Here is a 27,340-nt window from a genome sequence, read left to right on the forward strand (position 1 = left end):
ATTCTAAGGGTTAGCAAGCAATAACTTGTGCAGAGCAAATCATCAATCCTCTCCATTAAAGACTGTCATCAACTCACAACCCATCCACAACTGGCCTCAAATAGCATAAACCTTTCTTGCTCTTACTTTGTGTGATGGTCCGGGGGAATGGGAGTATCCTCCTCACTACACACAAAAAAAAGCAGCAGCAAAAAGTGCTTCATTTTTCCTAAATCCAGCATCAGGTGATCAGAGAGTAAGACGCAAGCCAGTGCATTAGAGAGCTGCTGTTGGACAGAACTATTCATTCACATACCTGCCTTCATCAACCCTGCAGTCTTCTGGAGAGTTAAACCAGCCATACCTATCTACTTCCCAGTTTCAGGGAAACATCACTTTTTCGTCACACAATTCTGAAGATTAATGTAGAACTTGGACTATCAGAAGGGTTTAGATGCCCTTCCTTCTGTTATGCAGAAGATGGTTACTGCTCCCTCTCTCCTCTTTTCTCCCACTATATTTCTCTTCACTTGAAGAAACCCTTGCTAACATTAAAAAAAAAAAATCACAATCACTCCAGTCAGTAATATTTATTCCATTATTTTTTTAAATACTCAATTTCCTGCCTCAGAATACTCTTCTGTTAAAGACAAAAGATACAGACCTGCTTAGGCTAAAGGTGGAAGCCAATGAACTTTTTCAAACTCTCCTTTGCTAAGCCTTTTGCTCATCTCAGGTCTGTGCTGATAGGGACGGACAATATTTTCAATGACAATAACAACATATGTGGCAAAATCTTAACCTCTTCAAAGACACTATTTTTTTCTGTAAAGTAACATATACATCAAGGCTAGCTTTAAATACATAAAAATGCAGTGGACTGAGCAGCAGTCAGATCTGTTTTTTTGACAGGAAGAACAGGAACTGCAAAAATTCTTTTCTGCAGCTACACAGGTAGATGACTATCCCTCATTCCTGTTGCTGATCACTCTCAGGGAATTCCTCCTAGAGCTGGCCACTAGCTTGATCTGTGGATGAACACTGTGGGTTTCAGTCACTAGGAATACTGTATATGTATACTCACTTTTGATCTGCAAGCACATCATTCTACAGAGAGACACCAGGTTGATGCACCACTCAGTTTTATTTAACACCATTGTGTTTACTCAGGACTCTCATGTATAAGCTTTATTACATTTCAAATTATTCTTGGCAGGAATTTTGAGTAGTCTTAAACACACTACTTCTGTAGAGCACACAGAAGCTTCTACAAAAGACTATGTTACCTTCTTGCACTGATTTGAAGAGTGAATTCTGATACTTCTGTAATATTTCTTTCTTTCCTTGACTATCACAATTAAATCGGCCAAAGGCACAAGCCTTCAAGCTATATCACATGCTCATTGTAAAAGACTAACCCAGCACTACACCTATTTACAAATTTGGGTACAACAGCATCAACAAAAATGTAAAAATAAAAAATGCTATTTTTAAAACATGGTAGCAATAGCCTTAAGTGTTAAAATTGACACTGCAGCTTTTTGCAAGTCTTTCAGCAAATATTGATCTTTTAAAAACTTTACAAGCTTTGAAATATGTGACAAAACCTTTCACATTTAGACCAAACTTTCTTCTCTTGAATACATTTATTACTGAAAAACTTGAGAAAATTGTCTAATAACTGTTATATGAAACAATAAAAAGCAATAGAAACATAAGCGAACACTGCCACATGGATACTTATGCCTTTTAAACATAACAAAACAATTTCCTATGAGATAGAAAGGTTCAGGGTACTGCTACAGGCACTAGGTGTGGACTATCCATCAAAGATAATTTTTGAGAACAGACTTAATTAAAAGCTGAAGTATTAATTCTCTGTTTTTTGAAAGACTTCAAAGAGGAAGATGAAAGGAATAAGGAAGGAAAGAAGAAAAAGTAGAATATATAATGAGGTGTTGGTTTAGGGTAACAAGCTTCTCCATCAGAATGAATACGTAGTTGGCTGGTGATAAGCATGTTCAAGGGGAAAGAATAAAGAGAAAATAGCTTGACATCAATGATTTCCAAGGTGTGTATAGGAATTCCTTCAGTGTCTACTTCTGTTAGTGGAGTCTTAGCTTCAACCTGGCTTCCCACCCTGAATTTCTTCCTTGATTTCTCAGCGTCTTCAGGGAATTTTTCTCTCATTGAGATGATTGCTGTTGTTTGCAGATTCTTCTCTCAAAAGCTTCAGGATGACAGGAACTATATAATGTTTTGAAAGTTATTCAAATGCATTCTTGACATGACACGGAGTCCTCAGGAGATTATTGAGGTGAAGGTTAGTGATTCAATGCTAAAATCAGCAACATGGATTCTATCCTTCACACTATCTGAAGATATGATTTTACCTTTTGATAAGTTTGTGGCTTTCTTTTTTTTTTGTTTTTTTTTCCTCTGGAGCATGTTATGCCTTGACTTTCCCCATTTGGTATTTTTCTCATCTTGATCCGTACAATCCTGTGCTGAGTCCAGCTGCATATTTGTGATTATGGTCAGATTAGTGTTCTTTGATAAATCTGAATTACCCAAAGTGCCACGCCCATTTTTGTTATGCTCTGTCACAACCACAGACACATAATTTCTGAAACACAAGTAAGAAAGTTTGTTCTTACTTTGTAAGATTTATAAGAAATGTCATGGCATATCCAAGATCCATAAATACTGATGTTAATCCCAGGGGTGGAATAGATAGGTGCTTGCTTCCAGCGGTGCTTAATGTACTTCCCTGTTTGCAGTATTCACAGTACTATCACAACATTATTATTTAACAGATTGGAGACAGACTTCACACTGCTGAATATTCCAGTGATCTGTTTCCAAAAGTGATGAATGGAATGGGATGGTTGGAAAGGCATCTGTGCACAATCCCAGTGTGTACACTGCTCAGTTTTTTTTGCCAGTTTTGCCAGTAGGCTCCTAAACTTTCACATCTAAAGTGTTTAAGTAAGATCTCAATTCATGTTTATTCATGTGTCATTTGCAAATAGTTTTGGATAGCATGGTCTGAAATCATACATTCAAAACAAATCTGAATGCAGAACTTTAGAACTTCTGGACTTTGGTTTGGATTGGTTTATTTTATACAGATAAAAAATAAGGAAACACCAGAAATGAAAAAAGCAGAACATGTGCCTAAAGAAAATAGCATGTAGATCTGTTACTAAGGTTAAATAGTTCAGTGATTGAAACCTTATAAAGACACTTTGCTTTTGAAAAATCTTCTTACAATAAAAGAGTTCCTGCTCATTTCAGAATTAAAGTGGAGGCCAACAAGATATTAAAAAGGAGAAAGAGAGGAAAGGAGAGGGACTAGTATGAAAAACACTGAAAATTAATCCATTAAAGTGCATTAAAAAAAAACAACAACAAAACAAACCCTACAAAACCAAAACACAGAAAAACAACAACAACAACAATAGCAACAAACTGTCTGAAAAAAAATCAGGAAAAGGCTTGCCTTTTTTATATAGCATATCCAGCTTCCTGCAAAATGATTTGTACAATAATCTGCATTTTAAAATACAGAAAATAGAGAAACATCTTCCTATATTGCTATACAGATTTCCTAAATAGGCAGTTTTCTTCCTCTCCACCCTAAGCAAATAAACAAATTGAAGTAGCATACTCATTGTCCATGGGAACATCTTTATACTGGAAAACTACTGGACAATATATAATTGCTGCTGAAGCTTACAAATTTAGTTACTGAGATATTTAATATTCTAATTTACATGAAATCTTGTCATGTAAGAAAAGGCTCTGACAATTTGTAGAGCAGAGAAATTTATGAATAAACTGATAGTCCCAGTAATAAACAGCCACTAGAATCTGATCCATATGTACCAAAACACAAGACAAGTCTGCATGTTCCATACAGCTTTTTTCTTTTTTTTTGCAAACAAGAAGGGTATTGGATCTGTAAAATGCAAATATTTTTGTTTTACCTAGTAATAACATAAAAAAAATGGCACATTAAATTCTTATTCAAGTCTACAGTTTGCTCTCTCTATATTTTAGACAATTTTCTTGAATATGTATCTCTTGCCTAGGTAAAGTTACTACCTGTAGTACCTATTCTCAGAGAGATCAGGACTCTGAGTCAGAGAAAAGGAATGCCCCACATGACTCACTGCTTTGATTAATTTTTTTTCAGCTAGTGGTCTCCACTTACTGAGATACACTCAAATTAGCCTAAAAAGCTTCTTCCCCTTAAGAAAATGTTTAAATTCTTTACAAACCATTATACCACAACTTGTACTGGTTTTCTTCCTGTTCAGCTGTATGACAGAGTATATTTTAAGTATAGCAGGCAATCAAAGTTTGAGGTCCAATCCATCCCCATATTTATGGGATTTTCAGATCTTTAGTGAAAAGTTAGCTCCATCAAGTTGACCTATTGAGTCAAACTGTCAGTATGATTCTTCAAAGGAAGGAGAAAGAAAGAATAGCTTAAAGCAAGAGATTTCTATTCTGTGGGATCTCATTAAATCAGCTTTTTCTATCAAGGGTGTCAGGTATTACTGTAGTGCAGACCACTGCAGCTATTAAAACTTCCCTTAACTGCTGAATTGCAGGGTAATTTAAAAGTAAACCAATATGGGCTGAATGGAATTGTAACCTAGACACTCCATTTAAAATTATTACTTGAACAAATGCTCATTCAGGCAAGAACTGTTTTTCTCATCACTTTTAATTCAGAAGAAACGGAATTATTTATTAATTTCACATGAAACTATAACAATTGTAATTTTTTTTTCAATCCAAAAATTTGCGTATCTTAATATGTCAATGTCAACTTTATGGGCCAAGTCTTACATTCTTCCTATTGAAACGTTCCCTGAAAAAATTAGGTGGTATCTAACTTAGCTGGTATTTCAGCTGTATTTTATATTGTTTGAGTTTGGAGTTGCAAAATGAGATATTATGTTTACCTCATTCAATGGTCTAAATCTAGGCAATCAGAGAACAAACCCAAAAATATTACAACTGTTGATTTTATTCAGGTGCTATTCGCCAATCTCCACTGATAAGCCCATCCCACTGAAGTGAGGGGCAAGATAACTCAAGCATACAAATAATCAGCAGGAGGTTTTCCAGCCTTCTGAAGCCAAATCTGTCTGATCCAAGCCTGACTTACGGATCTAGTTGCTCTGGGGTTTGTCTATAATTGTGGATTAAGCAGACACCTTCAACTTTTCTTAAGTACCTAACACAAACCCATGGTAAACCACAACCTGGCTGCATCTTAATCTAGTGGTGAGAGTAATCACCAAGGGGGCACACAATGTTCCTGTCTTCTGTCCTTGGGAAGGTTATACATTTTGCAACAATAAATACTTAACAAAACAAGGCCTGGGAGAGGCATTTTCTCAGTGAATGAATGTATCAATCAAGTCTAGGGATACATACAACTCTGAAAACGGGCCAGATAAGCTGATATCTTGGATTTTGAAGTTGTCAGCAGTTTTTAGGTAGATTGCAAGTCAGCTAATGTTAATACAAGCTGCAGGACAAGACTGGAATTCAAGATCATACATTCACATTAATATCACAGATTTTTTCTTTAAATACAAAAACAAATATTCCATCTTCTCTGTTACAGACAATGACAAAAACTACAAGCTGCCCAAAGGGAACCTGATGGAATAATTGAGATAAGGATAATAGAAAGAATTAGAGGGAAATATTGTATCATTAGCTGATTAGAAAGTCAGAAGAACAGGGGGAAAGTGTTTAGATTTCAGGTCATGGAGAAGGAGATTAGTAAAGGGAGTAATTGCTGACCTTCATTCATAAGTAGTGTCCCTTTTTTGAGGAGGAAAACTCCATACAGGCATCAGTACTTGTAACCATAAAAAAAGGAAACTAATACTGCTATTTTCTGCACCTGATGGTCAGCATATACCAATAAAGCATGAAAGACTTAGTGAGAGTATCTATTGAGGATCTAATTAATACCTGTATGGTAGTGAAAAGCTGAGTTTTTGATCAATGACCCCAGTGGAATACAATTTAGGAAAGCATAACAAAGAACTTAGCCTATCACTGCAAAAAGACTTAATTTTAGTTATTTATAAACTTTTTTTTTTTTAAGAGAAAAATTTAAATTTTAATCCCATGGTATAAGAAAATAATACTACTAAGGGCAACTATGTAAACAAGTAATTTTGTATCTGAGCTAATTAAAAACATGGCATACAATCAACCCACAATTACAAATCTGGTTAATGATGCATGGTAAGAGCACGATTTTTTCCATGTGATTTAAGAAGCAGCTTATCTAGTTGACATGATAAGGCTTACACTGACATGAATCCATATTCATTACTTTCATTATTCAGGATAAGGCCATGGCAACAAAAGTAAGTCTTGAGCCTGACTGTATAATTCAGTAGGAGAAAGGAAATCTGTGCTTTGAACTTGATACTTGTTGGGTTTAATGCTGTCCATAGCAATGATTTCTCTTTAATTTGCCTGGAAAGAGGCTAAACACAATTGAAAAAAGGTGCCAAAAGTCAGCAGAGGAGTGGCCACTGCTATGTAAAGAACTGGGGCTACTTTGGACTCTTAGAGAGAATCTGCAATAATGATTAAATAAACATTAATGGTACCATCTGAAAAACCACATCTCCATGATTATCCATATTGTCATGATTATCCATTCTGTCCTACTGGCAGCACCAAGCCTGGTACTGTTTTGGTTCAAGCCAAAGAACAGTCTGTCTAGAGTGAACAAGCATTCTCATTGCATAGTGTTGATGCATCCAGCATGTTTTGCAGAGGAAGAGATTTACACGAACATGGGCAGTGCCCTACCAGTCAGCCTTGGGGTCAGAGAATGGCTCCTGCTACACCTGATGGTATGGAAACAGACCTAGGAAGGAACTGTCCCCCAAAGTTGGTGAAACAAGAGCTCCAAAAAGTGTTACGATGATGAACAAGGAGGCAGTGTGATGCATGGTTAGTAGAGTGTCCTCTGCATCTGCTGACCTTGGTAACTTCAGTCTTCAGACACAGCAAAGCCCGATACACCATCTCACACTTCAGCAGTTATCTTTAAGTTGCACAAAGTGCCAAATTCATATTTATGCGACATAAAGGAAAAGGCATTTGCCTCCGTCCATCATGCAATAAAAATAGCACAGGAACCTCAGATCGCCACAGAAGTCTAATGAAAAACTGTAACTCCCCTAGCCTGTGTTTCAGGATAATTTTGCACAGCCGTGATCTGTTTGCTGTCCGTGATCACATCACAGTTGAGCTGAACACACTGTGGTGGAATAGCAGCTTTGCTTCTTCCACTGGACACTGAGCATCCATTTAAATTGAAATTAGTATCAAGAGGAAATTCTGAGTCAGAAGATAACATTAAAATAAAAACAATTAAGAAATCAAAGCAATCATCCCTTTTTGCAGCTTTTTACATATTTAGTTTTTCTAGTTTTCTTAAAGCATTTTAAATTGTTCAACTTCTTGTTTCAATTATAATTTACTTACTTATCTTCTATTTTTAGCTCTCAACTTCTTTTAAATTTGGAGGGGATTTACAAAAGTACTGTTACAAACAATCCAACATATAAATATGTTGTTATTTGTGTGAGCTTGTCAAAGTATAAACAATCACATAGTATTTTTAATTTGGGGTATTTGTAGTTAAGCTAAAACCCTGAGTAGTTATTGCTCCAAAGTTGTTTCTGTAAATCGATCACATAACTGAATGCGAGGAAAAATCCAATGAAGCAATGGATTTTTAACATCAGAGGCTCAGATGGATTGATTTCCCTACTGTTTAAGCATTTCCAAGAGTAAACATCTGAACTTATGCTCTGGACTAATTATCTTCTCTAGCATCTTGATTCGATTTGGACTGACAGTAATTTGAAAAACATTCCTTATTCCCTTATCTTTTATATTGGACATTTATTTTTCTCTTTAATTGGTTTCAAAAAAAAGGTTCTATGACATAGTTCAAATATTAATATCAATGTCTTTAAACTGTTCTTTATTTTAAGATACTTTTGTTTACACTAAATTTACTTCATTCTTTAAACATCCTAACAGAAAGTATTATCTGTAACACCAGCCTTTACACTTCTGTTGGGCCAGCTGATGGGAACCATCAGTAATGTAGTCATGACACATCAAGTGAACCAAGTCACACCTAAAGAACTCTGAATGAGATAGCAACCCATTTTATGATGTCACTTGGCTTGTTAGTCATGCTTTAATCACTATATTTATGTGTTCATGAATGAGAAAAGTTATATCTTCTTCTTCTTTTTAATATGTATCATCCAATAATAACAATGTATCGAGCATTTTAGTAGGCTAAAATTATTCTTCCTGAATAATACAGTGAGAGAATTTAGCAGATTCTTGCTGAAACACATTTAGGAATCCAAAATGAAGTATATAAAAAAGGAAGACCCATTTCAGAAACCAGGAACATGGAAACAGGAAGAAGAAACTATTCTTTGTAGCTAACAGAAAGAATATTCACAGAACAATGACCCTGCACAGGCACAATACAAATCTGAGTATTTCATTGACCCAAACCACATGAGTAAGTTTCAACATCCTTTGGCTCCATCACTAAGGACAGGATTTGTACTACTCAAGTTTAAATGGCCACACTGTAGATAGCTGTATCTCAGCTCTCCAACCTGGACCTTCTTTACAACCAAGGAAGAGAATCAGGCTGTTCTAAAGTGCAATTCATCTTAAATACTGAATTAATGGCACTTTAAAATTAAAGGTTGGACAGATGACTTTTTATGTCCTTTCCAACCTGGGTTATTCTATGGTTCTATAAATGTACTTTTCTTCTGTAAGACATGGACAAAAAACAGGGTTCAGAAGATCAAGTCAGATCTTTGAACTGAAGAGCTGATTCTCATTCTGCATCCCTAAATTCTATATAATAGAAAAATTCTTTTGCTTGCTTTCTTTCATATATTCTTTCCAATACTTAAAAGTAGGCCTGCTATAGAATTAATATGTCCAAACACCCATCACAATTTTTGGAAATTGTAATGACAAGCAGTTGCTATGCTTTGATGAAAATCACTGTTTACTAAAAATCTAGACCCTTTATCATTAAGAGCTTTCTGAGGAGAGAGGCTGCAGTGTTTTGTTTGGAGCTTTTTGTTTATTTTGTAGTTTGTTGTTTTGGTTTTTTTAAACAACTTAGAAATCCCTTTACATCTTTGGTACATTTCTGTATTTTCTATGTTTACATGAAGATAGATAAAACACGCAGCCTAAAATTAACCACACATCTGCTTTTTCACTCTCCCTCAACCCCACTGCAGAGGGACAGGAGAGAAATCAGAAGACCAAAAGTAAGAAAATTCAATCGTCAAGATAGTTTAACAGATGAAGAAATAAAAATGAAAAAAAAAACGAAAGAAAACAAAGGATGTGATGCACAGACAACTATTCACCATCACCCACAAATAGACTGATTACAAGACACCCTCTGAGCAATGGTTATCCTCCTAAAAAAACCCCTCCCTTCAGTTTTTATTGATGAGTGTAAAATGGAATATCCCACTAGCTAGTTCAGGTCATTTCTCCTGGCTGTTCCCCCTCCAAACTTTCTGAGCACCCCCAGCCAACTCACTGAGGATACAGAGTGGGAAAAGAAATTTTCTTGATGCTGGGTAAGCACGACTCAGCGACAGCCAGAACACTGGTGTGCTACCAATGCTGTTTTAGTCACAAATCCAAATTACAGCAATATTGGCCTCCTATGAGGAAAATTAACTCTGTCCCAGCCAGACCCAGTGAATCTACAAGGTTATAATCATTACCAATGCGACAATTACTCACCTACCTACTCATGCCTGTAATTTATTCACAGCAAACACGTGTATTTGCATGAAATTAAGTTTAAAGGTGTCAGTAATTTAGAGGAAAAAAATATTATGTTGAAATCCCAATACCAGCCATTATGAAGCAGAATAATGATTACCCTTACAGAAATCTAAACATATCAATATACAGAAATGCATCTGAAAGACTGAAATAATTTTAATCCTTAGTCATAGTATTGTGCAGAAAATAAAAGACAGTATCTGAGAAAATTTCATATTTGTATTCAGATTAAATTGCATGTATTAAAAAAATAGCCTTCCATAATCCTTGTTCCTTTGTGATTGAAAGAAAAAAAAAATCTTTCATTTATTTGAAAGACACCAGGAATACTGTGGATATAGCTATAATAAATACGGACTTACACAATTATGAAATATTTTTCTTCTTTGAGAGTATGGGGAAGGAAAGAGAAAAACTAATCTTTTGGGGAAAGGGACATTTTAAAGATTTTACAGTTCATACCTATCTGACCTTCAACTGAAGGGTTACACAGAAAAAAAAAATCACCACCCTATATAATTACTCAGAGCTCTTAGTGGAGGGTAACATCTTAATGATTTTCTTGTGAATGAGTCCCAGCCAACCACTTGACATGACCATGGAAAAGCAACAAAACTGCCTCTGTATGATGACACTTCTTCCCCTTCGTTCTTTTATTTCCGCTGAAAAGATTCTTAACAACAAAGATATCGCAAAATTATGGAATCATAGAATAGTTTGGGATGGAAGAGATCTTCAAGAGTCAACTAGACCCCTCTAGACAAGGACATCTTCAGCTAGATCAGGCTTCTGAGCCCCATCTAGGATAACCTTGAATGTTTCCAGGGAACATGTTTGGTGAAATACAAATAATGCAGTTACAAATTTATATGCATCATAGTTCAATATTATGTACTCTGTATTATTTTTATTTATTCTCATAATCCAGATTCTTGAGAATTCAAATCAAACATCATCACTTCTAAACACTATCAGATCTTTTCTTTTGACAGCCACACCTAGCCTTGTCACACTTATTTTTGAGGCATCTCTGATATCTTTATTGCAACTCTTGTATTCCTGAAACCCCATGTGCTTGTCAGCGTGGACTGACACTGCTGTCAAACTGCTACAAAATGACACAAAAAAGCTAAATCAAATAAATGTAACTCTGTCTATTCAGGTGTGCCTCTCAACCAGATAAAAGCAATCTTATCCATTAAATTGTATTGATAAAACAGAGTAAGACATTTTGTTTTTTCTTGTTACTTCAGATGACTGTACTTGACAATTACTTGTGCTGTGGTAAAAGGCCTAGACTGGCTCATACAAGGCCAGAGGATTCAAGAGCCTTTCAAAATCAGATGTGCCTTTTCTGTGCCCCCAAGTCACAAAGAGGTGGAAAGCTGATCTGGCATTGACCTGCTTCTGGACCAATGTACAGCCTTTTATATAGAATTCCATTCAATTTCTTTACCCTACTCTGAGATGATACAACAATTTTTTCATGCTTAAAATTTCTTCTAGCTCAAGGTTAGGGTGTCACACTTGAGTGGCAATGGATCAGGGGTAGCTGAATTAGTCTACCTTGAAAATGCCTCAAATGATGAAGAACAGATTTTGTCATAACCAGCTGACTTTTCTAATCTTCATTTTAAGAAAATAAAAATGCCAGTAACTAATTTTTTCTTTCCTAGTTTAAGCCATTAAGACTCTAATTCCTACTTCAAAAATATTTCCTGTGTTCATCCATTCCATCTCTAATAAATTAAAGCTATACATACTGAAATTAATAACTAGGTATCTAGAAAAAGATGTTTGCTAGAAAGTTAGATGGAGAATGCTGTCAGCCTGGACAACAGGAAGACGAAATGGAATGTGTCTCCTATCATCCATAACAGAAGCAGCCTGTAAATAAAATGAAAGAAATTCCTTCCATGCATCATTTGTTTAACTTAGATTAGTGTACAAACATAAGTGAAATTAGACAATTAATGACAGATCTTTACTCTGAGGCATTTGTCTTCACAGTGTGTTTATACTCAAACAAACAAACAAACAAACAACAAAAGGTACAGTGCAGCTGTTGACAGTGAGGCAAAAGAAAAATAAGGCCAGTAAACGCAAGCCTTTATTCTTCCATACTGAAATGTTTGCTCAAAGTAAAGCCAGAATTTTTCCTTTTAAAATAGCGAAGTATGGCCACTTTACTGTGCACATCTTAAGCTTAATTTCATTTTAGTCTTGAAAGGGGTCTTCTAGAATGTCACAGAAGGAGAAGCCCCACTTAATTCTTGCTATTTCTATCTTGCCCAGAAGTGTAATGGACCCTGCATTTAGGAAAATGCAGTTTTCATGGATTATACTGACACAAGCATTAACATTTTTCATTCCTGTTCCAGCAGCCATATATAAGGTAAAAGCCTTAGATCAATATAAAAAGGCTTTCCAAATTTCAGAACTTTGGCCCACAGATGGTGCACCACTGAACACTAACCTCTGGCTGGCACACCGCAAACTGTGAGTAAAGGCTGCTCAACACAAGGAAAGGAAAATTACCCCAGTGGTAAAGCTGTTGCCATGTGGTGGTACCAATAATGTGATAGTTGGGCAACCTTCAGTAATTTTATTATGTAAATCCTTCTGAGGTTGCTGAAGTGATTTTACATCATTACAGTTTTTCTAGCAGGACACAAAAATACATTAAGGAACTTAGTAACTCAGCGTCTCTGATTCCTGCCTTCCTGTACTGTTATTTTACTGCTCTCTAACTGTAATTGGACAACTACATTTCTGAGAATTGAGCAGTAATAATTATTAAATATTAGGGCAGGGAAAGCAGGGATAGTGGCATCAGACATATCTAGACAGAGATAGAGTACCTTTTCTAGGACAATTAAGAAAGTTTCTGTTTTCAAATGAAGTTTTTGACTGAGGGTAGTAGTTCTAAACATATCAGTACATATTCCACAAAACCACATAACTACTACACTGCTTCAGTGGGCCCTCCCAAAAAAACCCCTACTAATTTATGATATACAAAATGCTACTGTATTTCTGCATATAGAGGCCACAGATTCACAGGCCAGCCAGGGAGCTGGTATAATCTGATGCATTCAAATCATGCAAGCAGCTATGGCCATTAATATTTCAGTATTCCCACATTATGGGGTTCCAGAGCAATCTGTTGAGAGATGACAATGGCTTCAAATCACATTAATACAAAGGTAGCAAAAATAACTGGTACTGTCACAATTTACTAATGAATAGTGATGAACAAATAACTGGAAACAGTACGGAGAAAGGAAAGAAATCTAGGCTAGTGGAAAGAAGAAGATTATACTTTTTAAAGCATTGCAATGAATTTATCATTACTGACTTCAACTTCAGATTATTGTATTCTGAATGTTGTTTATTATGTCTCTGTTACTAGGGAGCTTACCCAATTTGAACCTCTGACATTCTCATCTCTGGAAACTGATGGAGAATTTTTGCATTCATTAACCTTAATATGCTTTTATCGGTCTCAGAACTAAAAACAAACAAAAAAGCAGCCATATCCTGAACAGTTAGAGGTTCAGCTGCAAAAACAGTCACTGAAACAAGAACCAAAGATGACAGTAGAAATCAGCTGATGAACTAGCTAGTGAAAGAAGACTTGAGTAGAAAGGACCGAGACTGGAATAAAGTAATCAATTACCAATGGCCAAGGGGCATTTGATACGTGAAAAGAACAGAGATTTTGTTTTTTAGCTGTTGTTCCCACTCCCCCCCCCCATACGTACAGAACATACTTTCTTATATGAATTACAGTTTTCAGCTTAAAGGGAAAAAACCTGAACTATTTCAAAACAAGCAAAAAACAAACAAACAAACAAACTCCATAAGAAAAACACTAGGGACAGCAGTTTCGTACTGGATAGCTTTCAAAAGGTAAAGATGCTTAACAGGAAATAGTATGTATTTCAAACTTTTAAGCAAAAATTTGGTTATTTCTTGCCTCATGGGGTATCCTGAGACATTAAATTCTGAGTAACATTTTTGTCACATTTTCTGCAGCCATGAAGCTTCATTTAGAACCCAAAGTAAAACAATTCTGTTCATTTAAAAATCACAACAGGCAAACCTTACTGATTTCCAAAAAGTTTTAAAAGTATTTAAAATGAAAATTGACATTGTGAATACACAACAGACTTATAAAATGCTTACTGAGCCTCAGAAAGTCTATGAAATGACTCAGTAGGTCTCTGTTAGGTCTCTCCATACGTGAAGTTAGTCTTTACATTTCTGCAGTGGGGATTTAATGTTGCTGTCACTCACACTACACAGATTCTTACTCGTTTGCACATTCTGATCTGGGACAGTTATTTTCTGTGGAGAAGTCTGGGTGACAGCGTTCATGCCACCACCTGGATACAAGCTAGGTCAAACTCCGTCCAAGCACCCTTCCTATCATTGATAACTAGTACATTTCAGTCCTCATGTAACTTACATTGAAATTTCATTTTACCGTAGCTTCTCTCTGCCAGCTGAGTAAGATAAGGACGCCAGAATTAAGAGGAGGAAAGGAAAGGCTGGTTTACAATTAAGAAGGCCTTTTGGTTACTTTCTGTGAGTATCAGGCACATGATAACAGATGTAAACCCTATTTTATAAGGTAATAATCATTTACATTTGATTTTTCACTGAGGGAGCGCTCCGTGATTCTAATTTTGAGCTGTTTAAGACATAAATTTTGGAACAGTGCAGATGAGGCAACTGTGAGTTAAAGAAATAATGTAAATAGACACATGAATTATCAAAAAATGCATGATGTGTGGCACATCAGAATAAATGCAAGATGTCTTATTGTCATAACCATTTCTCAGTAAAAGACCAATTATCACACCCAGAACTCCTTTAGGAACTCAGTTCTGCCCTTCATTTTCCTACTGCATGCTAGACTGAAATAATGAAAAGTATACTATAAAAAGAATGCTTTATGTGCTTTGAGCTTTTAATATTTTATTATCAGTTTTGCAGTTTAGGAAAGTGTGCTTTTTATTCCTTTATATGCTTTTTACCTGGTGTTTTATGTTTGGGCCACAGAAACATCTCTAAGAAATAACTTCAGAAGACATAACTTTTCAAATGTTCTCTTTTAGGCAAAATTACAATTATAAAACAATTTAAACATTCATATTTTATTTTTATTATAAATAATTTTGATAAAAATACTAAAAGCAACTGAAGATTGATTGTTGACTGCAAACACATTTACTTCAGTCTGTATTCAAAAAGGTGTCAGGCCTCAAAGTTTGATGTCTTGAGATTTTTAAGGTCCAAGAAGAAGCAGTTTCAAAGCTATCTGCATCAAAAGGCAACCTGCAGAGGTTCTCTACCACCCCTTTCCAATCAATGCAAGTTATTCTTATACTCCAGATAAAGGAGTACAGGCTCCCTGGGAGAGTCCTGTAATTTTACCTGCACCCTAAAATCTGAAATTTCAGTACTCACACCATATCACAGGATAAAATAATGACACTTGACTTCAGAGAGCTCTTTCAGTCTGTTATGTATTTCATCATTTAAGGATTATCCAATTAAGCTTTCCAGTTAGTGAAAGAAATCTTTATGCTGACCTTGTCTCTAAAAACACAGTTAAATCTAATGAAAGGTTCCTGCATGTTTGAAATTGCAAAATCACTCAGACACTGAAGCTGTGAAGTGTGTTTGAGCTTCCAGAGCCACCTGCTGAGCATCTCCACAAGTGGTAAGGGAGAACTAACAGGTTCACAATGGCTTAGTGAAAGAAAAAAACACTGTGGAGCAGACTCTCCTGCACCAGCCAGTAAAAGTGCTGACTGCAGGTGTTTGATCCCCTGCTTGTATTCCACCTTGTTTGTGTGCCTGACCTAGTGCTGAGGAAAGGTGTCTCTGTCAACCCAGGAATAAATCCATTGCACTGACTTTCCACCAAGTGATTCTAAGGTTTTAGACATACGAGAGCCTTCTTTTGTTCTCTCTCCTTTTTTATTATTTTTTCTTGGTTTGGGGTTTTTGTTTGTTTGTTTGTTTAGGGGTTTTGTTTTGTTGAAGTTGTTGGTTTTTTTTTTTTTTTTTTTTTTTTTTTTTTTTTTTTTTTTTTTTGTTAAACCTGTAGCAACACGGTGAAATGAATGTGAGATTTGTGGCAGTAAAAAGGGAGACAAGGAAACAAAGTCTGTAGCCTTGCGCAGTATTGTGATAATCTGTCATATATATGCCATTGGTCCTAAAGAAATCAGAAGACGCTCTGTAAAATTACTATGAAGAATAAAACAAATGACATCTAAGCACATATTCCCAAGTAACTGGCACGTGTCACTGCCTGCACTTGGCTTTGATTAGAACAATTACAGTTACCCACATGGAAACAGAAATAAAAGTTGGACTTCCTAAACAAATACTTGCAGACATCAAAAGCAGCAGAAAACAAAATGGTCTGTGGATATTTCCAAACATGTCCAAAATGACCAGGCACACAGTCTTGTCCTTTCTCCTGTCAATCCTTTCAGTCACTCTGGAAAGCAGCCTTGCTCTCCAGGGTGGGAGGAAACCACAGCAGAACGAGCTCCATGCTGCCATGATCAGATTTCTTTCGGCATGTTTCTTCAGCTCTGGAGTCATTCAATCACTGTAAATTTTATCCTTTTGCTTCAGCATAGGCATAGTTACCTCTCCTTTCTCCCTGAATCTACTTGCAACATGAAACCAGTTGCAGGTGAATTTTAAGAGGGGCCCCATCATACTGGGGGCCAAGGAGAACAGCTGTCCTCGGCCCATCCCCTGGAGCCTGGAGAACCTGGGGTGGAAGGAGAATGTGTGGCTGTGCCTGGCACCGGTGTTTCACCAGGAGCAGAGCACTGCTGCAGACCAACTGCAGGGGACTTTTTTTGCCAAGCAAAAAGCCACGTAATGACTTCTGAGCACTACCCAGGTTAGACAGCAGCTGAGCAGGGGGTGTTTGGATTGCCTAGATACAGCCTTAAACCTAGAGTAACAGGCTTCTAGTGTGCAAGCTAATTCTCTGTGATGTCTCAATGTGCCATTTATGCTGTGCCACCAGGGAACTCAGACGTGCTGCACTCGCCTACCTGATATGAATTCTCCTTTGATAGTTACCAGATTGCCTATTAGTTAAAGCAGTATAAATGTGGTTTCTATACCACCTGCATATTCACAGTTCTGCCATGAATTGAGATTCATAAAATGGGATAAAACTTTTACAAACATTGATTTTATGGCAAACTGCCTCTGAGGAAAATCACATCTTTTGTTAAGGCAACAGCCTTCTGCCAAGTGGAAATCATGTCACTGAAAATCCCCTTCTGCATTGTCCATTTAATCTCCGCTTGTAATTTTTTTAGGGTTTGCTTTTTTCTTTTTTTTTTTTCTGTTGTTGTTGTTTGTTTGTTTGTTTGTTGGGTTTTTAAACTTTTATGTAAACAATAATGATCTCAGCATAAAAAGATAATTCTGGAAGACATTCAGCAATGGGGTATAAACAAAGCAAGAAATATGAAATACTGTTGGCTTTTTTCCTATTCTATGTCTCTGCTCTATATGTGGTACAAATTAAACAACCAGTCATAAAAAATAAGGTTAGGATTATCTACTGAAAACCACTGCAGTGTTTAGTACTACAGCTTGTAGGATTTTCATTTCAAATGAAATGAAATACAATTACTGCCTTTATGAGGATATGTGTGAAATAAGATGGCAAGATTACCGATAGTGTCTCTATTAATGCTGATCAGTGGCATTAAAATTACAATCAACAACTAATGTATAGAATATAACTTACCTGTCTGCAAAATTTAATTTAGCTGTGTGCTGTCTAAGAAAAAGGACAAAGAAGGGTGGCTGCAGTTTTTCCTAAAGATAAATTACCTTCCTCAAGTTCAACTGCAAAATATCTTCTGTTGCTTCCTCTCCTGAAGCAGGAGAAAAACACAGACAGAATATGGACAAAAGGAACTAACAAATTCGTGGTTTATGAGATCAATTGACTGTAAAAACTTTTAAATTACTGTTCTTCCATAGAGATGGCCCTTACTCTGAACCCCACATTGCTGTCTCTAAGAGCTGGGGGAAAAAAAGGCAGTAAAAACCGCTTCCTCAGATAGACATGATTAGTATATTCAGTCTTGAGACAGTACAGTGGGAACAGTCTATAGTGAGTGACTTTCCCCTTGACTTTTTCTACAGTCTCAGCTACTCAAGGCAGAGGAGCATCACCATGATTATAGAAATTAAAAGAAGAGGATAAACTTTACAGCTTCCCTCTTCTTTTCCCTCTTCTATGCAGAAAGGGAGTATACAACTGAAATGCTACAGAGGAAAAGAAGCAATATACTGTAAATGGTGAACAAAGTATCCAGTCGTCAATAAACTCTCAGCCTGTAGCCTGCAAGAGCACTTTTAATTTATCAGGTATTATATTGCTACTGGTATGCATTATTGTAATTCAGTGTGACCAATGGAAACAGTATTCAGCACTAAAGAGCTAGCAAAGCAGCAGGTCCAAACTATCTGCATCTCATTTCAGATTTAATTATTGCAATAACATCTCATTTGCTTCAAGGTATTATAATTATCTTCTCATTTGAAATGGAGTGGTATTTTAATATGAATGTAGTTAATGAGGCAATAGGTTTAAAATGTCCATAACATTGGGCTTTAAAGTAGAACAAACTGTTTTAAAAATTGATCACTGAAAGTTGAGTGCATTTTCATTCTGCCAAATGCAGAGTACACACTCAAGTGATTTATAATAATTTTTACAAATTGCAGTGGGTTTTAGTTAAAAATTGCTAATAAATGCAGGCATTAATTAAGCGTTCTTTTGCGGCACTTGGCCATTTAGACTGTATCAGGCCATGATTTAAAATGTAAACGCTCATTTAATTTGAGGACAAAGAAAGGAGAAAAGTCTGTCACAGAAAGCTTTCAGTTCTCTTGTACATTAATAAAATATTCTGGTACATTTGTAATTTATCAAAATGGCAAAAAACATTTCTTCAATAATGCTGCGTACAAACATTAGCATTTTATGCCTTAATTGATATCTATTGGACTACGTAGCTTCAATATTTTTTTTTCAAAATAATACTTCATAAATTATCTATAATTGATTTTAAATTATAGAGTGTTCTCTGGAAATTTTAAAATAAAATATTAGGATGATGATAATGAATTGAGATTTAAAAATCCCCCAAATCCCAAGGAGATGTTTCTGCATAACTGTCTTATAGTCCTGAAACACCCATATCAATAACCCAGGATAAGATGTTCCCTAAAAATTATTTTTTTTATGTCACAGACAATATTTTTTCATTATTAAGTAACCTATGACAAACACCTCAGTGTACAGTACTTATTTCCCTAAGGACTACCTTAAGACATTGAAACCAATCGCTGCCATTTGCTAAACCCTTTCTGCTGCCTGTAAAAGCCTGAAATGACTGGTAATTTGCAAGCTGGAAATTTCTATTTGACCATTAGAGACTTAAAATATCTAAATTTTTTAAAGTTTTTGTTGTTTTGTGGGGGGTTTTTTTTGATCACATGTAAGATGATCATATATTCAACACGAAGTTTAAGATGACTCAGGACTACAGAAAAAGTGTTTTTTCCTTGAGCTTCAGGAACAGTCACAGGTGAATGACTCTAAGACTTTTTTCTCCCCCCATAAAATACGGTAAAGGTATCATCAAATTACTAATTATTTTTGTTCCTTCTCTACTTACATTTTGAATTTTGGCCTTCTTCCAAACACTTTCCCTTCAGAAACCTGAGGGCTTTTTCATCTGACTTCCTTACTGACATCCATTCGCCATGTTCTATTTTCAATCCAATAAAGAAAATACCAAAGAATGAAAAAGAATGTTTATGGTGTTGGTTTTTTTTATTTTGTTTTGATTTTGGTTTTTAGTTTGTTTGGGTTTTTTACTTTAGTTTACTTCTGTGTGGATTTCTGCTGTACTATTTCTGACTGTATGCAAAGTTGCTATTTGGTAACATATAGCAACTCTTCCAAACTTGCAGAATTTACATCAAAACTAATCTATGAGGAGAGAAGCAATATGGCAATGGACTTGCAGTGATTGTCTACACCTCATATGCCAATACCACAATATCATTCTCAATTCTTTTATTGAAACTTGAGACTTTCTCCGACCCTAAAAAAAAACCAAATCTTGGTAGCTTGCTTGCAGTCACTTCTGTGTTTCTATTGGTTATTGCCTAGATCTGGTGTGCAGTTTCCTAAAACATTTAGCTGTAACAGATCCCTTTGAATCTCTAATATATTTTTTCCTTTCCATTTTCCCCTTCTAAAACTCGACTACCATAAAGCTTTCTTTTTTATTTTTTTTTTCTGTTAAAAACTGTTGCACACATTTATACTAACCTTGAATCTATTAGCAGAAACTGCAAATCCCAATGGGACATAAATGCTTTTGCAGTAGCTTCTGATTAAGATGTCCCAGAGGTACAGTTCTGTGTTCCAAAAATATAATACATTTTTTTGCATATTTTGCTCTACATGACTTATGCCTGCTGTGCTAATCAGTCATGTCACTCAATAGCTATTTTGAGTTCTTATTTCTTATTTTTTAAAGCTGAAATTTTGATTAAATCAGGATGATGCACAGTAACCCTTTTAGCAGTTTACCATTTTCCAGGAATATTCAGGCTGTGGAGCAACTATCATAAAGACACAGGTTATCATGATATTCTATGGTTCTTTGATTCTAAATCTCCCAGCACTGAGACACAGCAACACACTATGTCAACAGTTTGGAGGCTTTGCCCATGGTTCTCACTAATGAACATTTGTAATTTGAGAGTTCAATTTTAACAGCAGGAAAACCACTGCTAAGCTGGTAGTACCACTTCATCCCTAATGATTAAGCCAAAAGCTCTTTCTATATTTGGGTACAGCCACAGAAGAATTGAATCCCACTAAAAAGTACACTCCCACAAACATCTGGCTATTCTTTTAACTTTCCTGCCATCAGTATTCTTTCCATTTTTTCACCTGTCCAGGAGCTCAGAGCAGGAATGTAATGGGATCACCCACGTATCTCATAGTTTCAAATGCTCCATGCTGTACTACTGGGGTCTGTTATTCTATATTCTTGCCCAGATATTTATCTAGATCCTCCTGCCCACAAATGAGGCCAAAATTTAGACAGCTGTCATAACATCTCTATACTGTTGCTATCCACTTCCACTTTGGAGGCAGGCATTATTTTTATCTGCTCTAACCCACTGGAATCAGACTTCACTTTCTTCGTTCTGATAAATAGGATACTGAATCCTAGTATCTTAAGAAGAAAGGTTCTCTAATTTTAGTTCTTTGTCCTTCCCTCTTCGTAAGTATTACCATCCTTGGATGTTTTCTGCCTCACTGTCACAGCTTATGACATGTACATGAAGGATGGTAGTTAAAATGTTTTCATCCCACTGAACCTCTCCTGGATGGATGTTGGAATCCTCATAAAGACACCAGAATTTTTCTTTCCCTCTGTGCTTGTGCAGAGCCATCTGTAGTGACAAAATAGCATTGCAAAGACATCAGTGTACTGAACATTTCATCCAGCTCTATGTGCAAAAACTAAATGTCAGGTGCCAGATTTATGACTCCACAGGATATAAATATTCCCTCTCCGGAAAGGTCACACAAGATTATCATCAATATATGAAACAGACACTGACAGCCATGTCCGTTTCAGTGCCTTCAGTTGTTTCTAGATCTATAATTTGCTGTGCAGTTGTTTTACAACAACCATAATGATTAGTCAATATGGAGTAACATTATTTTCTGATTCTACAGTAATGATCTTTCATGGAGGTCGAATCACAGCTTTCCCAGGACATAGCCATTTACTCTGAAAATGGCTTCTTATTTCTGGTTTCATAGAGCTGATTTCTTGTACTTTACATATGGAAGTTCATGAGTTATCTTCAATCTCTGTTTTTTAGGATTCATACCCCATTAGAGTTCTCTAGAATTTGTTAATTACTTCTTGTCTGTTACTCACTGTAAGAAAGTGTTTATTGTTTGTTTGTTTCCCCATTTTTAAATTTAATTTGATAGAGTTTTTTAAAAAATTGTACCTGATTCTAATTCATCCTTGAGGATTCACACTGGATTGTTTTATTGATCTGATGGAGTCTTATTGCTTCTGCTTTGATTTTGATGTCATATCTAGATGCTTTTCTGTCTAGAGTATTTAATCTTTTTATGTTCTAGGACTGTGGGCATTCTCTGATCCCACATATTTTCCACATATAATTTTGGCAAAATCCTTCTTTGACTTGTTTCAATTGCACCTGATGCTACCATAGCTCTCGGCAACAAGGCACTTTTCATACTTCCATGCTGTCTGTCTCAGTAAACATAACTTCTCCCAGTATGGGCTATGTCATTTGTACATAGTGGGAGGGAAGCTAATGCCTGATTAGTCGTGGTTACTTATCCTTCCAGGATTTTCATTCTTGCCTTTCTATGTATTTGTATGTTAAAACTGATTTAAGATTAGATTCCTCTTTCAGATTAGTCTTCCAAACTGTGTTCCCTGAGCCAGTTTCCTTAGAATGCCCACATTATGTGACAAGAACTATTCACAATAGTATCTACTCCCTCATACTCGTTTTGGGAAATATTTTAATATTTCCAATACTAATTGGAAATATTAAAATATTTTTACAGATCCTTAACAGGATCTGTAAAGGATCTGTAAAGGATCTGTAAAAATATTTTAATATTTCCAATTAGTATTTCCAATTCACAATTCCTGACTCCCAGTTCGCAATCCTGAAGCAAAGGCAAGCTTTAGGTAAATGCACACTTTCTCTTACAGTCCCCCTTTCTTTTGCACAGTGAGATCTATGACTTCAGAATCCCATGTCCACTGAATTTTCATTCTGTTTCTGTCTCTGCTGCAAAATTCAGACATCTCAGTACTTCAGATATGCCAGTACTTCTGTGCTGCAATGAAAAGTGCTGCAGTAAGCACAACTGTAAAAAACAGAGCTTTCATGTACGTACAGCAGTCTCAGACTCAGCTGTTTCCAACTACATCAAAAACAACTTCAATTATGCCCTTGGTCCACACTAATATATGTCCTCCATGAAAACTGTTCTTTTTTCAGTTCTGCTATAACCTTCTTTATCTTTACTGAGGGAAAAAAAAAAAAAAAAAGAACCATTACAACTGAGAATGTGAGAATGCATATCAAAAACTTAAGATAAAGCACATGATAGAAAAACTGTAATTGTTTCAATATCCCCAAAAGTCACTGTGAATGTTAAACTGTAAAGAAGTTCAAGTATGTTAAGGGAGAAAGACACAGCATAATCCCTATGCAATCTAAATTCTTGTACTGTAGTAACACCACAAAGAAACCATTTGGTTTCTGTTAAGATTTTCAGAGCTTGTGATTCCAAATCTTGTGAAACTGATTTTTTGAACATATTGTCTTCTTTTTTCTTGCTAGTTTCACACTAGTGAAAGATAATTCACACATTTCTTTACCTTGGCATGTCTCAGAACAGAGTGAAGAATGCCAATGTTTTAGTGAAAGTACATATTTAACCCCTCCACCACTGCTTTCCATTAGCACTTCAAAGAATGCCTTTTAAGCAATCAAAAATGCAAGATAAATTTTATAGGCAGATGATGATTATGATAATTATTATTATGCAAACTATTTTCCCCCTAATTTTAGGAGATTTGAAGGCATTTAAACTGTGTCTGGAAGCAAAAGCTGCAAGCCTAAAACTAAATTAGATGATGGGAATAAGCTACTTAAATGTAAATTTTATCAGTCTTACGAAGAAGTTTAGTAGAAGCTGATCTATTAAACAAAAAAAATTGGTGCAATGGACTCAGTGTCTGCAGTATACACATTTTAAAGATTACTTTGGATTTGTTTTAGTATGGTCCAGAAAATAGAAGGCCCTAAGTTCCTGCAGCTCATCTTCTGTTTTTTTCTTTTAATTTCTTTTAGGAATACATGGCATGAGTTCTGAGCTCATTCCTTGGAATGGATTAAGTACTGTAAGTGGAGACGATTTAGGGATCCTGTTCAAAACTTTCCACCCAATCAACACTAAAATGATCATATAAGTGCATGCTAACTTGCCTCACTGATCAATCTAAATAGGTTGAGCTTATAGAAACACTTCCAATCTTCACATACACAGCTCAGTATGCCTTAAAGCTCATCTCCATCTTTCCTCTACTCTTTGCTTCCTCAGTTTACACAGTAAGACATAACCTTTTCCCACAAATCATCCCACATTTCTGTACTTACACCTTCATGGCTCCAGCACTGCTATTTGCTAAATGCGTGCTTGTTTATTAAACCATGCAGCTAAGGAAGATGGGAACCAGCTACCTCTCTCCAGTTAATTTACTGGTTTCTACTAAGAAAAATATGGCCAGAAATTAAAAGGGTTCTTATCTGAAAGCATAACTGGCACTCCTACAATAATCAGCCTATAGGCTTGGAAGTGCATAGCCATTTTGTTGCAGAAACTGTTGATTGTTGCTAGCTATGTGAGCAATTTTTAATTTTTTTTTGTTCCTAAAAGCTCCAAATTAGAGGGCAGAAATGGATTACATCATTTACTTCCTATATATCAAGCCTCTTTCTTTTACCTTATTTTTCTTTCTGAATGGGTAGGAAGATTGTATTTTGCCTTGTGGAGTATGGGCAGTTTTCCCTCACAACAGAAACTCAATGAAACAGCAAAGAAAACTCCTGCAGGACTCATTTAGTACCCTAGGCAACATGGGAATAACTGAAAAGCACTACTAGGTAACTCTGTCACAAATATACTAACTCTGTACTAATGCATTAGTAGAGTATCCTCAGAGCAAGAATATATGGATGTTTACAGACTGGGGAAAAAGGTACTGCCCATTGTTTCCATTTGATTCTGTACACTACTTAATATTTAACATAAAGCACTTTGATTATATTTGCTTCTTCTATCATATTGTACCAAGATACTTCTCCTTTGCCTTACCATTCCTCTTGGCCATAGCAGTCCCATCTCTCCCAATGGAAGGAGCAGAATGGGTGCAGCAGACTGAGTGTGGGAAGCACGTATTTGACAGAGTTTTCTTCCGGACTGCTCCAGCACTCCCCCTCACTGCACTGCTCTGGCCTGTTTTTTTTTTTTTTTTTCTTTTTCTGCCTTTCATGGTAAGCCAAATACTCTGTGTAGAAAGGCTGTGGGTGTATTGTGCTTGATCCGGCAGTATGAGTGTAGAATAAAAACAATCTAAAGGGGTTTTGTACCTATACAGGAAAGACCCATTAGATTTTGTGAATCAGTGATGATGCAAGCATAGGTTTGGGGAGGTTGCTAAATTACAAGGCGTGCTGAAGTAGCAGAACAAATTATGTACTTGTCTACAAAGCAGGTACATCTTACTCACTCTGTAAGAAAGCCTCAAAATTTAAAAGACAAAATTTATGGTCTAAAAGTACAAAATCATCATTTAAACAAAAATGTGATGTTAAATTTATTTTAAACAGACTGTCTATATTAGCTTGTTCATAAAAGTACATTAGTGAAGAACAAGTATCATTGCTGGCCTTTGTTAGCCTAACATGGCCTACCAGGCCAGAGCAATTAAGTGTCTCTCCATCTTGCACTAGTGGATTATATAGTGTCGTCCTTCTCTAAAAACTGAAAACCAAAGAGATTAATGTGAAGGGTGTGCACACCTCACTTCATATGATTCTCTTAAGCTGAAGCTGTGAATTTAAACAGTCAAGTAATTTCTTCTTTTTAAAAGAAGACAGTGTCTTCTGCATTATTTGTACAAACTAGCAGTAATGCAGTAGACACCAGCTATTCAGAATTAGTTTGTTGCATTTGCAGGACTAGAGACCTGGATGAATACTGGCTCCACTTGGTCAACTAAACATACTAAGACAGGGAAATCAATAAAAGAAAACAAAAAACCCCTCCAAAACAAAACAAAAAACCCTTTTCAATTTGCAATATTTTTGGCATCAATCAACAATAGCAAATGTAAGCTTCATCAGTTTAAGTATTGTCTGAAAAAATTTCAAATATTGTGTATGACATCATTTGACCAAAAAGCCTACACTGATCACAATAATTAAGTTCTTAGTAGCTGAATATTATTCTCAAGTTTGGATTAATTTCATATCATCAAGTTGAGCTGAAATTGGAATCTATGAAGAGCAAAAGCTGCCATCCTGGAAGAAATCCTGGCAATTTGATAACTCATTTAATCTAAAACTTTTTTCTATTTTTTTAAGAAAAGTGTAAGTATTACAAAGTTTTTCACTTTGATATTTTTGAATGATTTTTTTCCCAATTTAAAATACTTCATTTTAGCTTGCTTGTAGCTGTAGACTCAAAACTCTCAAACCTCTTATATCTCTTTCATGCCATTAACAGTCTTCAGACTTCCTCCAACCAACAGTAAGAACCAGCAAGTCACTAACAATGATGCAGAAGCTGTCTGAAAACCATTTATGCCTCTGATCTCAGCACATTTGGGAATGAAATGCAATCATTGTGATGCATCACAGACATAGTTTGCCACTAATGCATAGATGTGATTTAACCAGCTCGAAAACTATGGTGAATTTTGACAGATAAAGTCCTGGGATGGAAGGCACCACAGCTCTAGTTTTCATGAGACACTTGTTCAAAAAAAATTAAATAATGGACCAACTGGATTAAACTAAAACATTTCAGGTATATAAGGTCAAAAGATTTGACTTGCGTTCCATTGTGACTTGAAGAAAATTTTAAATGACTTTTTTAAATTTAAGAAAATTAAATCAGTGTTATTGTCTGTGAAACCTAGTTTTCCCTAATCAATGCTTTCTGCTTTTAATTACTACATATAAATTTTTCAACTCATTTAGAGTTTGACAATGGCTGAGGTTGAAAAGAAGACAGGAATACAGCCAAAAAGCAAGAATATTCATTCTTCCAGTCCCATTATTACCTACAGTTTGTATTACAAGCAGACAGAAATCAAGTAAATTTTTGGCAAAATGTGAGGGAATGGGGCTACCTGAAACCAAGAAGAGAAGCAGGCAGGGAACCAGTCACATGTTTCCAGGCTCCAGGGGCTGCTTGCTCACTTGGCAAAGGCAAAAGAGCTTGTTTCCAAAACACTGACAAAAAACCCCAGAATCTATGCTCAGATTGTGAAGTTATGCTGGCATTATCTTGACTATGTTTATAAGTAGTGATCACTTTACATACAGATATGCCAAGAATCACTGGAAATTACTTGGGCAAAGTACCACAGGAACAGCTTATAATATTTTCAGAAATGTCTTTGCATCAGTTACCAGAAGCTCACTGCAGGAAAAGAACTCTGAAGGAAATAGGGCTTCAAGTAATGCTTTTATCATGGTCTCAAAT

The 27,340-nt window shown here is 35.9% G+C and overlaps 1 protein-coding gene across 6 annotated transcripts in view; it reads right to left on the reverse strand.

Moving 5' to 3' along the window:
- The window catches only part of ADGRB3 (adhesion G protein-coupled receptor B3), a 448,258-nt gene that overhangs the window by 360,325 nt on the left and 60,593 nt on the right, over window positions 1-27,340 (reverse strand). The window lies entirely within an intron of this gene.

The sequence above is a fragment of the Chamaea fasciata genome, unplaced genomic scaffold (assembly GCF_029207755.1).
Source record: "Chamaea fasciata isolate MVZ Bird 193981 ecotype frontalis unplaced genomic scaffold, bChaFas1.0.hap1 SCAF_3, whole genome shotgun sequence".
Lineage (NCBI taxonomy): Eukaryota > Metazoa > Chordata > Aves > Passeriformes > Sylviidae > Chamaea > Chamaea fasciata.